Source organism: Melozone crissalis, unplaced genomic scaffold, assembly GCF_028551555.1.
Source record: "Melozone crissalis strain CALT ecotype California unplaced genomic scaffold, PUWL_Pcris_2 ptg000045l_1, whole genome shotgun sequence".
Taxonomy (NCBI): domain Eukaryota; kingdom Metazoa; phylum Chordata; class Aves; order Passeriformes; family Passerellidae; genus Melozone; species Melozone crissalis.
The window spans coordinates 13,325,905-13,340,730 of NW_026535823.1; positions in this window are offsets into that span (position 1 = coordinate 13,325,905).

The following is a 14,826-nucleotide window of genomic DNA, read 5'->3' on the forward strand; positions in this document are numbered from 1 at the left end:
ATGTGCTTCCTCAGAGGAGAACAAGGGGAGTTGTTTTGCCCAAGCACAACCTGTTTATGAAGCAAATTATTTGTAGGGGTATTTCTTTCATTGACATTCTTGCTGCCTTGAACAGGTTTAACTTTAATGAGTTCCCCCTTTGTAGCTGTACTTTGCAGTTTCTTTTCTAGACCCTGAAAACTATCTTGTCCACTTTGTAACCTTAAGGCTGTGGTTGGTGTCTCACAGGCTTCTTAATGGTCATGATGGTGCATATTTGCTTTTCATTAACAGCAACACAAGGGGAAATAATAAAAATTAAGCCTGCATACAATTTTTTTTGTATGAGGCTTTTCCCTTCTGCCCAGCCCTATACCCCCTATTGAAGGCAGTCCCTCCTGCCTTGCACTGGGCTGCTGGGAGAAAAGAGAAATGTTTCAGTGTGGAAGGATAGGGAAGAAGTCAGAATTTTTACACAGAGATCTGTGGCAAGGAGCCTTTGTAGTGCCCAAAGACCTGAAGGTAAGAGAGTGTTCCTTGGCTCTCTGGGTCTCTTTGGGCCTTATTACACAGCTCAGGCCCTGGGCTCTTTGCTTCAGCAGTGGCACATTGCTGTGGAGAGCTGCCCCTGGAGCTGGAGAGGGGCATGAACTAGAGCCAGATAAATGCAAAGGAGTTAGTTACACAGTGTGAGATACAAAAGCCTTAATGTGCATGGATATCTAGCAGAAACTTAAGAGAAACTAAGCCAATTGTCTGTACACTGCTAAAGAAAACAGAGTAAATGGATTTAAGCATATTCAGGTTCTAAGTTCAGATGCATACTTTTACAAATAATAACATGAATACTGTGGATTCATACAAGGTTCACTTAGTATTTCCTTTGCAAAAAAGAGGGAAAAAAGTGATATTAAAACACTTTGTATATTACAAAACAGCTTTTTTTTCTGCTTCACTCTTCAACATTTCGAGCTGACTATTTATAGAGTTAAAGCCTTGCATTTTAGAATCACTATTTCTTTTCAATGTTAGTAAATAAACGCAGGTAGCAAGAATGGATTTGTTTGCAGAGGGTGGATATTGTCTTAAACATTTCTCAAAGTGAAAATGAGCTGAGTATGAAAAGAAATCCTGTTTGTCCCTTTTTACTTTAAATTATCTGTTCTGTAGCGTATTGATGAATAATAACATAACTCACAGTTAATCAAAATAATCTGGCCTGGAAAGGAAGACAATTTATAAGTGTGTGATATGTATCCATGACAGAGTAATCTGCTGGAGTTTGGTAATCATGCATTTGTTGCAAAATACTCAGGAGCTTACGTAAGAGGCTAATTCTGATCTCTGACATTTGGAGCCTGGTTCCGTGTGTTTATATAACACTTCTTAATGACTTAGGTTTTCCTGGCAAGTGCTGCTTTGATTGCAGCCTCTGTAAGATCTCTTTGCAAAATCAGTAAAAGCTGCAAACTGTGAATGAAATGTTTATACTGGAAGTTTGGAGAGCCACATGTTGACTAGTAAATTTTTAAAGTCTGCTTCCATCAGTGGGGATGTGGCAGGGTCTTGGCAGCTCTCGTGCCTCTGTAAGCTGCAGTATAATGCTAACAAAGACCAATCAGGGCTTTTCTGTCAAGACTGCTAATTACTTGGATCTTGCTTCTGTCAGTACTTGTAATGCTTGCTCCAAGGCAAGTGGACTCGTTGACCTGAAGCATGTATAAATTCTTCTCAAATTTCATTGATATCCTGTCTGAAAAACCAAGAAAGAAGAGAAAATACATTTTATTTTCTCACTAGGTCACTGGAGACGGTGACCATTTGAAGCAGCACAAAGCTGCCGAATGTTTGCCAGGGCAGACTGTTTCTTTGACAGCAGGTGCTCCAATGTAACACTCAACACAAGCAGTGGTTAACACACTGAGAGGGAGAGCCAGTTTCATGGGAGTGAGTGGCATCATTTTCTGGCATTGTGGGACCAAGTAGGTTGTGTCTGGGTGATCCTGTGCTTTGTTTATCACATAATGATGAAAACTCGTGTTTCTGCACCTTGCTGCCACAGGTTTTGACATGGTACTCTGTAATTTTATCCCTTTGTGAAGGGAGGTGACACAGACAAAGGGCTGCCTTTCTGAGGCCACGTCCTGGTGTGTGAGGATGTGTGTGGGATCCCTCTGGAGTCACCAGGGGGAGGGAGAGCAGTGCCATGTCAAGATGAGAGGGCAGCTCTGCAGTTGCAGCAGGACTGAGAAAACTGTGATCTCTGCAGTGTGGAAAACTCACTGCTCAGGCCGTGTATAGTTTATGGGTAGCTATTTCCACATTGCAGACAAGAGAGGGTTCCTTTGTGCCATCAGACAATGGGGTTACTTGGATTTTTATAAGTATCTGGCCACAAGTAGGCCAAAATTGGCAGGTAACATATACTTCATCAGAAAATACAGGTGTGTGTAAGATTTAGTGGTCACTGACTGAATCCACATTCTCTGAAAGTTTGTAAATATGACAAAAATTCATGCCTTTGGCTGTAAATGGGTTTGATGCTTATTTAATATCCTGTGTAAATCAGCTGCTGGTCTTTTTCTTCTGTGATACAGATATCTATAAACTAGGTCATACCAACCCCTACTAGCCGTTTCACTGTGACAGTCTTGCAGGAGAGAACAACGTTAGGACGAAGACAGAAAATGAATTTCTGTTTTATCCCTGCAGGAAGGTTGCCCCTGCCAGGCCTGGGTTTAGCTGTGTGGCTGGTCAGTGGCAGGAGTTTGTGCTTTCTAATGCTGATTGTACTGAGCTCGTTCTGGGAACAAAAGGGTTTGGTTTCTGCTGATGTCAATCTGACTCCTTTTTAGAAGCACTAAATTCAATCAAAAATAAAAAGTTTTGTGGCGTGCTTTACCTTAATCTTTACCGTTATGATGTGGTGATTTTTTTCCCTTGTTTTTTTTTTAATAATTTGATTATTCATTTTTTCCTTTGATTGAATTTGACTTGATCACCTCTATGTCGCATCAAAAAGTGTGTCAGACCTGAGGACAGCTTGGCTTCTCCAAATACTTCCTTTTAACTTCCAGCTCTAGATTTTAATGAGCATCTGATTCTACTCAAGTGGCAGCAGGTTATTATGTCTGCTGTGATACGGATTTAATTGTGTGCCTCTGTTACTATGCTGAGATTCCTGGGATCTCTGTAACCACTTTGATGTAGCAAATGTATAAAAATTGTGTGAGTTATATATTCCCCTCAGAGGTAAGGAAAATGTTTTGTAATTCAGGCTGAAGGTATAGAAGTGAAAAGGAACATGGGAGGCAGTGAACATTTGCAGCCTCTCTGATCCGTTGGTGGTAGAATTCCAGCTGCAGTGTTACAGAGACCTGCTCGTGGTAACGTCAGAGGATTTGTCCTCACTGGCAACTCTGAGGTTGAATTTTATTAGGTGTTTGTAACCTCTCCCCCTTGACTTATTTTAACAGGTACCATCTCTTTGGACAACCAACATTATTGCAGCATTTTTACTGCTGGAAGTGCCACGATTTGCATAGCTGAAAACCCCATATCCTTGCCAAAGAGGAATTGCTCTTAAGGCTCCTTTATTGACAAGAATTTGAGAGAAAGAGTTTCTGTTCCTGCTGAAATCTCTTTTGCTGTTCTATTACAACCAAGTCTTACTTTGATTTCCATTTATATTAATTTCCTTTTACATACCTGTGGTGTGTGTTTTGTTGAGGTTTTTTCCCCAGGATATTATTAAAGGCTTCAAATCAATGTTTGCATTATGAAGAAATAACTTATGAGATAAAAGTGGTCATAAGTATAATACAGATAAAGCAACAGCATATTAGGGAGTTTTCTGACAGTCCAGTTAAAATTATTTTCTATTGTTCTTGGGAAATAATAGAAGGAAGATGCTATGTAGCACAAATTAAAATACCTTTCCATATAGAAAAAACTCTCAAATTTTTATTTTTGTTTTAGCAAAATTTTGACTCTTTGTTTAAGAAGAGGGGATAACGTTTTAGAAAATCAAGATATTATGATGAAAAATGTTTACATTTCTCACCAAAAAAAATCTGGAAAATGCAGTGGCATTCATTTGAAACAAGAATACCATTGAATAAAGAATGGTGGGAAAAGATTTGATTATTTTTATGGGGAGGTTTAATTCCTTCAATGAAGTCATGAAATTGCTTTTCTGTTTGAAGTATCTTTGTCACTTTCTATGTAGCCAGCATATTATGTTAGCTATTTCTTTGATATATTTTTGCAGCTAAGTGGTTTTAATCCCTTTGAATCTCACAGTACTAATTTTGTTTTACACAGTGATTTAAACACAGCACTCTTTCAGAAATATCTGGCTCCCCTCATTTAATATTTATATCTGAGAATCATAATTTGTTTTTTCTTTTCCTGAGGATGATGTACAATTTCATTTGACATTTATCTTGATTCAAGGACAGTGTTAATTCATTTCTGCTTGGCCTTGTAATGTCTGTTATTCAGTGGAAGGGATTGTCTGCACCTCTGTGCAAACCTTGTTGACTTGCAATATAATGCACTTTTAAATTGAAAGATTTTCAATTTTACTTTACATGACACTATGTTGCTGATAATTTTACTTCAGATTCTGGGTTATGCGCTGCTGGTTTATTAGCAGGCAAGTTCAAAAGTTGTCTTTGTTTACAAAACATTTGTGAGGTATGTTTACTCCTTTCACTTTCTGATGATCTAAAAGACAAGTTTTCTATTTCAGCTAAGTCTAGGTTTTAGTATGTAGAAGTGTAGACATACTTTTTGTCAGGAAAAAATATTTTTATATTTTTATTTACATATAAAATATTTTTATATGTTTTATTTCAGGGAAAAGTATTTTTATATGTTTATATGTCTATAAGTTCATATATTTATATATTTATTGTCTATGCTTATGAAGATTCTTCAAGTCCTTTGCTGGAAGGCCATGGCATTGATGATTTCCCTTTTAAATTTAGGTACACAATTGAAGTTAGTTTTCCATGATCACTAGCACAGTCTATTTGCTTGCTCTTTCTCCATTGTTCTGCAGCTCCTTATTGTATCTGTTGGTCCCAAAATATTTTAAGTTTACATGTGTGCAAAGGAAGAAATTAATTGGGTTATGTGCAAAGTATCAGCATAATCTGAACTTTCCTTAATAGGAAGGTTGCTGTGTGGCCAGGAAATTACTCCAGCTTGGTAACAAAGACAAATTGCCCCACTTAAAGTTCAACATAATGCTTAACTCTATCTGTTATCAGATCATAAACTCAGTCCTAATGTGGTGCCTCTGTATGCAGCATGCACAAAAGGCGTACAGAGGGTTCATGGGACTGCCTGAAATATTTTCATTGTTTGTGCTCAAGTGCAGTCTCTCCTTAACCTTTTCCACAAGTGCCACAATTACGAGTTAATCTCCAGCTTTGTTCAGTCCTCAGCCATGGAGTGAGTGCTTGTGCTAAATGCCTATTTATTCCTAAAGTCAAAGCTGCTCATTCATTCTGCATTACCTTTTAAAGGTAGAAATTAGTTTGGGACTACCTCCTAAAATCTTCCAGTTGCTAACACATGTCAGTTCACACCTTGCACTCAAATGCAGAGGGAAAGTGCTCTGCTTTTAAAATGTTTCATGCTGCTTCTTCTCTAAATCTTTTTCTTGGATTTCTACTTTGTATTAATATTGATTTAATGGTTTTTCCACTTAATTTTAGTTTCAATTTGTGCATCTTAATTTTAGATTATTTCAATTGGACAGATTTTAAAAGCCCTGGAATTGTGCTTCTTACCTATCATACATTTAGACATGCTGTATTACAGAGATAAGTAGGGATTTTATTTTCGTCACTTTTTAAATATGGTCATAAAATGGCAAATTCCTTGATTTTCTTTCATTTTTTTCTAATGATCTGTGTAGATCTACTGGATGATATGCTTGTTGCTGATGCTTATAATTGCATATAGATCTATTTATTTTTCAATGTGACTTTATAATAGAAGATGCAGAGAAATATTGGGATGATGCTCAGTAACCTTATGTTGACAGCTCCAAGGAAATTGTAATTAAATGGGTAGACATGACTAGTAAGTAACATAAGATACATTATTCTCAAGTTGTGTTTAAATGTGGAAGATAGGAGAATTTTTGGTACTAGAATTACCTGAAATGGTTGCAGTTATAGTTCTTTATGCTGAATCCTCTTCCAATGTTATACCTTTGTTACCATGTACGTAATTGCAAATTATGGTTATTAAACATGGGAAAAAAGCATCAGTTTTGACAATTCATTATAGAAACCATGTAAGTGAAGAACTCAACTCCTGCTTATTGTGGGTCAACAATAAATAGCACATACTGGGTCATAAATACAACAATTGTGGAAAGAGAGAGGTTATATTTGATATATCATCTGAGATGATGAGGGCTATATGGCACATACAATATGAAGACCTATATTTGTGTATTATTGAATACTTTTTACTGCAGGTATTTTTACAGAGTTTCAAAATGTTGCATACCTCAAGGATGTGGATATTACAGTTTTAAGCATTCCTTCCAAAGATAAAAGCAAGCAAACAGACTAAAGCCCCCAAAAAACCCAAACCACAAAGAAACCCTGTTTGTCCCAGGCTGATGTACTGTACCAATAAAATATGATCTCCATTATAATAACCTACTTTATGAAGATTAAATGGTTTTGCAATTCAAACAAGGTAAAATTGGTTTAAAGCAAAATCAAACACTAGTTTGCTAGTTTAGGATTTGAATAGTGGAATGAGAAATCTTTTTTTATATTGCTATTGTGCACTGGTCAGCTAAGAAGTAATTGCTTTTTATAAGGCAATTTGCTTTTACTTTTCCAAGGTAATGAAATGAACCTGAAACATTTCCTTTGAAATCAAAGTCACTATCACTCAAATGTCACCAGCAGAATTCCATCATATGGTTTCAGCAAATACATAATGAGAAAGTAGTGCTTGGAAATGATTGACAGGATTCTATTAAAAAGCTTTACTACACATTCATTCCTAATTATCTGTGTTGTAAATCAAAAGTGATTTGACTTTTTTTGATATTCACATGTTGCTAACATGTACAGACAGAGACATCTGGATCCTATTTGAAGAATATCTTGAAGATGTGATTTGGAAACTGCAAATGCATTGAGGGAAAAGGGTTTGAATTTGCTTTTTTAAAATACCTAATGAAATTCTATGCAAACAAAGTATGCTCACTGACACAAGAAAGTCTTAAAATATAATATGCAAAATTGTTCAAAGAAGGAAAGCATCTAAGGTTGAATCAAATCTTTAAACAGATCTGTGTAAAGGTCTAACAAGGAAATTATTCCCGAGAGTAAAGATATTCCATTGCATAAAATCAAAGCTTCTTAAGGAAAAAATTATGTCAAAAAGAGTTTAACTCCTTTCCAGCCTAATCATAATTTCAGAAGAGGAGACTATTTGTGCTTGGGGAAATGCTTTTTAGGGGCAGAAGGACAAGGGATGTAAATTCAGTCTCAGTCAGAGGGCAGCGTACTTTTAGCACAATAGCTATCAGAAGGAATCCTGCAGTAGGGACACAGAGTAGAATCATTTTCAAGCCCATCCCAATGATTCTGACATATTCCTCCCTGTAAACAAGACTAGAGTGAGGGTGGTAAAGTTAAAAAGTGAATTGAACAAACATGGTTCATGCAATTAACATCTTCTGTGACATTATCACAGGAAACTGTAGTTAGAGGGTGTTCTACAAGTTTCTCAGCAGCCTCAGAGAAAAACCAATCAATACAAAAAATACCAGTAGAGCAACACTGAAGCCATTGGCCTGACTCTCATGACTCAATATTTAGCATATTGGGAAAGACTTATGTGGCAGAAGGGGAGGAAAGTTATACTTCATGTCGAATACAGTACAAAATTAAAGCAATTACAAAGTAAGAGTTAATAATTACAGAAAGTAAGATGATGGAAACGAAAAAGATGTAAAAATATCTAAGACTTGAAGGTTTTGGTTAAATGGGTATAGTTTGATAATGGTATTGAGTACTTAAAATAACTGCTGCCGGTATTGAGTACTTGAGTGCAAGAGTGTGAGTGAGTGTGCAAGAGTGTGAGCAGTTGTGAGTAGTGTGCAAGAGTGTGAGTGGGTGTGCAAGAGTGAGGATGAATTAAGTTACACATCTGTATCACTCTTGTGATTGATGATGTAGTTAATAATGCACAGTATGTAAATACACTATGAAAATTATACATAAAACATTGTATGGCAAATAACTGAATGAGCACAAAAAGTTTGACCAAAATTGGAAAAACATTCAGAAAATCCACCTAATTGTCAAAGATCTCTTTCCAGTGATTTCTTTAAGAAGAACTTGGAAATTGACATTTTGTTGGTTCTTTTTCAGGAAAATGAAAAATATTTCCTTCAAAAATCAAAAGAAAATTAATACTCATTCCATTTGTTACAACTTAGGATCTTCATCTTCAGACCATGCAAAATAATTGAGTGATTGAAAAAAAGGCTTGAATAATAGAATCGCAATTGGGAAGTATAATTAAAAACTCCTGAACAGGCTTGATGGAAGATAAATCTCACCAAGATGGCTTGGTATAATTTTTAATGTGATTTAGATTGGCTGATACAGGTAATGGTGTTTTATATGACAGACTCTTGTAAGCACTTGTTCAGGTAAGAAAATTTAAGGGTGCTAAGCTAAGTGGTGGCCTTTGAATAAAGGGAATTCCTAAATTAATAGTTTTAACATTATTTGGGGTACTAAGTTTTTTTAGTTGGAACACCAGTTTGATTGACCAGGGAGAAAATATTAAATTATTAAATGTGATAGCGCAGTGAAGAGGTATTTGGGGGAATGATGAATAATGATTACAAAAATATGGATATAACTGGTCCATAGGCAGTTGAATGTACACTGCTAAGGTGATGTTTTGTTGAAGGAAGGATAATATATTTTTTGGTGTTGAAAAAACCCCAAACAAACTACATTAGAGACATTATTTTCATTGCATCTGTCACCTTGATAATCAAAATAGAATAGTGTATTTAGTTCTGGAGTCACCAGCTCAAGTAAATTGAGACAGGTTCATAAAGCCATGACAGTGATGCAAAATGTGCCAGTATTTCCTCGTGAAAGGTAAAATGTTCCATGTTGAGTGTCAGCAAGCCATGGTGCCTCTTAAAGTCCTGTATTGAAACAACTTGTCAAGAATATTCTACTAATAATATTTGAGGAAATCGAAAAAATACAGTAATGTTGTTTCACTGCTCAGTTAATAAAGTACAATAAATTTTTATCTGTTTCTCTGTGCCTGCCGAAGAAGAAATGTGAGGTGTGATTCTGCCATGCTGTGCTCCTTTTGTTAGAAGACAGTTCATTGTGTTTCTGCCTTTCAGTTTGCCCAAGCTGTGTCTGCCCAGCCAGGATGGGTGGCTGGTGAAGGAATTATCCTGCCCTTCTCCAGATTCCCTGTGGCAGGGGGGAGCTGGGAGCAGCCCCTGGGGCTGTGCTGAGACAATGAAGGCCCAGGTCTACAGTGGCACTCAGCCCTCATAGCCAGGTGTGCGCTTCCAGAAATACAGCACAGGTTTCCACGGGTGTTACCACAAATGTGGCTGGGTCAGGTGAAGTGGGGTGGGAGCTCTGGTGAGCATCAATCTTCAGCTGATTCTGAAGTTTGTTGGCAGTACACATGGTCTTTCTGAAGATAAAGGAAATTTCTGGAAGCTTTCTATAAATGTGCTGATGCTTCCTCTGCACTGCTGAGTGTGGCCATATCTTGTGGGACAGGTTTCCTTCTGGAGCTTATCTGAGGCCTGTGAATGGTAAAATAAGATACTGATCTTACAGGAATTTGCAATGCTGTTTTCCTTACTGGAATATTCTAGTTTGCAATTATATATCGCTCAAAGTATTTATCAGATATCTTTCCCCCCTTACTTATGTTTTGCAGGAAAAGGAAGACACAAATCTGGATCCTTTGAATAAATTTACATTTTTTTTCCAATAGCTTAGTGAAATAATGCAGATTTAAACAATGTAAGGGTGGAAGCTGTTAAAAATTCACCTCCAAGGCAGTTTAAAAAGTGCCTTGTGCAACATCAAACCTCCTAGGTTTGTCATTGGAGAACGTCTTTCTGTAGTATAGGTAATTTTTTTTTTTTAGTGTAGGCTCTTTGGAGAATATGACAACAGAAGTGGTAAAACTGGTCCTATGTTAAAAAATCTTGATTTCCACAATTTTATCTGGGTTTATGGTAATTTGCATGTCCTCAGCCCTTGATAAAATTCCATGTGTATTTATAGACAAGAAACCTGAAGAAAACTTACAGGAATATGTGCATCCATCTTCAGCAGTTTGTCAGTGTGCTTTCATTTTAGTCCAGCTGCCTTGGCTTGACATAATAAAATGCTGAAGTGCTGAGTCACATTTGCAGGATTCATGGTAATGTTTCTGAAACTATCAACTATTAAAAATTTTGCATATCTTAAAAATCAAGCTTCAGGATTTTGAAAAGGTTGCATTTACAGAACTATTCATAAAGGCTTCACTCAAGGAGATGGGCATTTATAGTATATTAATGCTTTTTACATTGAGTAAATCAAAGAAAATATCTCCAAAACAGAGGGCACTACAGCTTCTGTTGTTAAGCTATGTCACAGCTGATTTTTGAAATTAAAGGGGCACATAATAATTTGACACAAGGTATAAACTTGATTGAGTCATAAGTATCTAATATTTTTTATTATTGCTTTTTATTAAGGAAATACTTCACCTTGAGGTGTTTGTAGTGCATGATGCCAAAAGCTCAAGTATTGCTTTGTTGATGCAAGACTTTAATGTGGTTTCATGAAGAAAAGTATTGGCTTCTTTCAGTAATATTTATTTTCTGTAACTGTTCTTAGTCTGGCAGGAAGTCTCATGCTCTCTAAAGGTGAAGAGGTTTTCCTTTTTATCCCTTTAAATCTGTGAATCAGCAAATCTTTAATAGATGAAAAATCTCTCAACCAATCAACGAACTGGACAAACCCACGTGTTGGAATTAGTTCTCCTGTGGCTAGGAACTGTCACAGGTAGTTTTGGGAACCACTTGGGGTTTTCTTGTAAGTTTTTCCTTGCTGCTTGGTTGACAGGCAGCGCAGGTGTGCCAAAAGGCTGGAAGCACAGTGCTGTGGCACCTTGCAGTGGTGATTGTTTAGGGCTGCATATAATCCTTTGGGTCAGCGATAGGCTCTTGATGCACTTGCTGTTTGTGGAACCAAGGTGGAACCGATGTGGCACTGAAAAGAAAACAGATGGAGATAATTAAGCACATTGCTCACTTCCTAGGTTTGTTTACTAAAGCCAGTGTTTAAAAGTGCTCAGAAAAGGCCTTTAAGCTGGCATGTGTGAAACACCTTTCTGGAGTGAAGGAAGTGTGCAGGATGGATTCCTTACGTTGCTACACTTCATCAAGTGTTTCACTTACAGTTTAATCAGTCAGCTTGGATAGTTTAGAAGCTATTCATGCCATGCTCAGTATGAGGCTCCATCTGTATATAAATAGACTGCATTTAAAGGATAGTTTATTTTGTTTTGATCTTACAGAAAACCGCAATGCAGGTAATAATATAAAAATGTCTAAAAATACAGTGAAGGTGACTGGAACCATTTTTTCTGCTAAAACTAGACCATTAATCACAAAACAGGTCAGGATTTTAGTACGACAAAACTCAGAAGAAACAGAGGAATGTGTTTTGCAACTCAATATGTTCTCTCTGCTGAGGAGTAATGCAGCACAGATTGGCACCTACACCTTTCTTTTCATTCTGCAGCCTTTCAGTTACAAATGAAAGAAACAAGCAGCAGGCTAATGCAGCTGTAGGCATCAGGAAGTTTGAACCTACTCTGTGTAGTTTGATTCCTCCATAACATTTTGTGAGTTGTTTATAACATATCGTTGCGTGTGATGTTAATTGGGCGTTTTTGAGACAGGGTTGGATGGAGCTTGGAGCAACCTGGTCAAGTGGAAGATATCCCTACCCATGGTGGGCAGATTGGAACTGGATGATTTTTAAGGTCTCTTTGAACCCAAACCATTCTATTCTTTCTGCCTTGCTAATGCTGCCATCAGAAGGATCAGAAGGATCTTGTTTCCTGGAGAAATCCATCATGTTGATTTACAAGTGCTGCTGCCGTCTGTGTCGTGCTAATAGGAAGCTCATGGCATCTGTCTTTGTGCTGAAAGCTAGCCAGCAGCAAAACCCACATGATTACTAGATGATGTACAATCAGTGGATAAGGGGGAGTTCAGGCAAGATTCTGGGCAACCTCTGGATCTTAGTCAATGGACTAGAATTACTTGATTCTCTTGTTATATAAAAAAAGTCTTTTACCTTCTGATTAAGACTCTGCAGTTCCTTTATGTTCAGATTGATCAAGTTGTATTGCCTGTTCTTGGTCATATCACAAATGAGCAGAAAAAATTTAATTCTTTCTCATCATTATGTGTGTGTCTGCTTTCCTCATTAACTAAAAATGCCATAGTAGCTTCTATCCCTTTACTCTGAAGAGGAATGTGTACATGTGTACAACTTCTCCTTTGAATCCCATTTTATTCTACTTCCTACTGCTTTAGTGAAGAACTTGATTTCTGAGCTGAGGAATTTTGACCAGCCAAAACCAAATTGTTTTCTAACTCTTTTCCTTTCTCTCCCCCTGTGGATGCCTTTCCCCCCTAAATTCGAGACCTTGGTATCTTTTATGTGAATACCATTCAGAATTTTACCTCTGTTTGTCTTTTCTTTTTTCTCCACCTTTTTCTCTACAAAAATCGACCATGTCTACATTTTCAGAAAGAAATTCTAATTGTTTGCTGCCTTTTTTGAGAGTTGGAAGCTGCCAGAGCTCTGTACTCCAGCAGTGTCTGGATGCTCAATATTCTAATGACCACTCAGCCAAGAGAGCTCCTGCTCTAGGCACTGCTTGTGTAGACAGGCATTCTTTGGACCTCAATTTTTGTGTGATTGCCAGTGCCACCACTTGATTTCTATAGTTTAAAATACGTGTTTTGTGTAGTCTTTGATTGTTTTGATACAATTCAACCACTTTAAACATCAGTTTCTCCCAGTAGGATTCACAAGGGAGGATCTTAAGGAGATCTTTTGGGTTAGAATTTGCACCCTCTTACCGTTCCTAGGGGCAGTAGATAAGTTTGCCTTTCCCAAATGGTTAGAGTTTGAAATATCCTCCCCACACAGTGCTGGTTATCATCAAGAAATGATGCAAAGAGGACAACATCTGGCAGAAACAGTGGCAAAAAGCCTGGGATAAATGTACCTGATTGTATGCCATGGCTGTGCTGTGTTCTGTTAAAAGTTAAGCAAATGCATGTAGCTGACAGCTTGTTTAATCTAGATTCCCTTTTTCTATCAATTAATTTGTGTGGTCTCATGATGAAGGAAATGTCTTGTTTTTCAAAGACCAGTCTGCTGCAAGTATCTGCTACTTCTATAACAACAGGAAGGAAAATTCAGGAGATGAGTTCTTTCCAAATTCAACTGCAAATTGGATTTACTCATTGAAGTTACAGGTGTTATGTTCTGTAACAAAATCTGCTCCTTGGATTTCTGTCCAACAGCCAGGGAATACTTAATTCTTTGTGATATAAACAAGTAATCCTAAAGACAGAAAAGTTTCTTGGGAAAGTAGATGTTTCTACTTTCCCAAGTAGAATTCCCAAGAAAGAATTTCATCTCTCCTGTTATTCAACTTCCTTGAGAATTTTGGGACCAGTTTATTTTATAGTAGGAATCAGTTAAAACATTCTTAAAGTGTATTATTCATGTAGTATTTTGAAAACATGGCCAGAAATAGTACAATTAAAATCAAACTCAGGGGCTCATTTTATTGTATTATGGGAAGTGCTAGAGGTGTTTTCACACTGTAACTGTGTAACCTGCTTCCCTAATGAAGTTAAGAAATGCCAAGATGCAACTAAAGATTAGAGTTCAAGCATTGGGACATTTTTTTGTTTGTTTTTTATTTTATTCTTGATCATATATATATTTTTATATTTTATTTTATATTTTAGATAACTATAATATTAATATTGAAATAATTTATTTTATTGTAATTAATTACTTTAATTCTCATTATATCATTGAATAATTACACTTTATTAGACAATATCTGCAATCTTCAATGTGCCAAAAATATGTATGAATATATCAGCATGCTTACTTTTATCACTCTTAGATGCTGATTTAAGTGTCTGCCATTATTGCAAGTTTTTAAGGGTCAGAACAATCAAAAACATCTACCCTGGTGATTACAGATCTATCTTGTCTGAATGCCTGTGCTCTGCTATTTAACACTTAAACAACTCCACCTCTCCTACATATTTTCTGCAAGCCATGCTAAATAGTAATTTTTGAAGTACTTTACCAAAGAAAAAGTAAACTTGGTGGGTTTGGGGCATTTTTTCCAATTTAAATGAAAGTCATACTTGGCAAAGTAGATATTTGCTATACTTAAGTAGAAAATTGTACAAAACTTTTATGTAGTTTTCAAAGATGTCTTATAGGTACTGGGTATTTAGAGCCATATTTTTAAAATTTTGGGCAAAATTAGGGCATCTGTGAAAACCCTAATCAGAAGTCCAGACTCCTGAATTATATCAAGTATAATGCTGATGGCATAAATATCATTACTTGTATCATCACTCAGTGCAGAATTTGGACTTGTGATGAGAGAGAATGTGGGAAGTATTTTACTGGAGCTGCATATATTTTCCACAATAGTTATTCACAGAATAACTTCAGAATAACAGCTCTG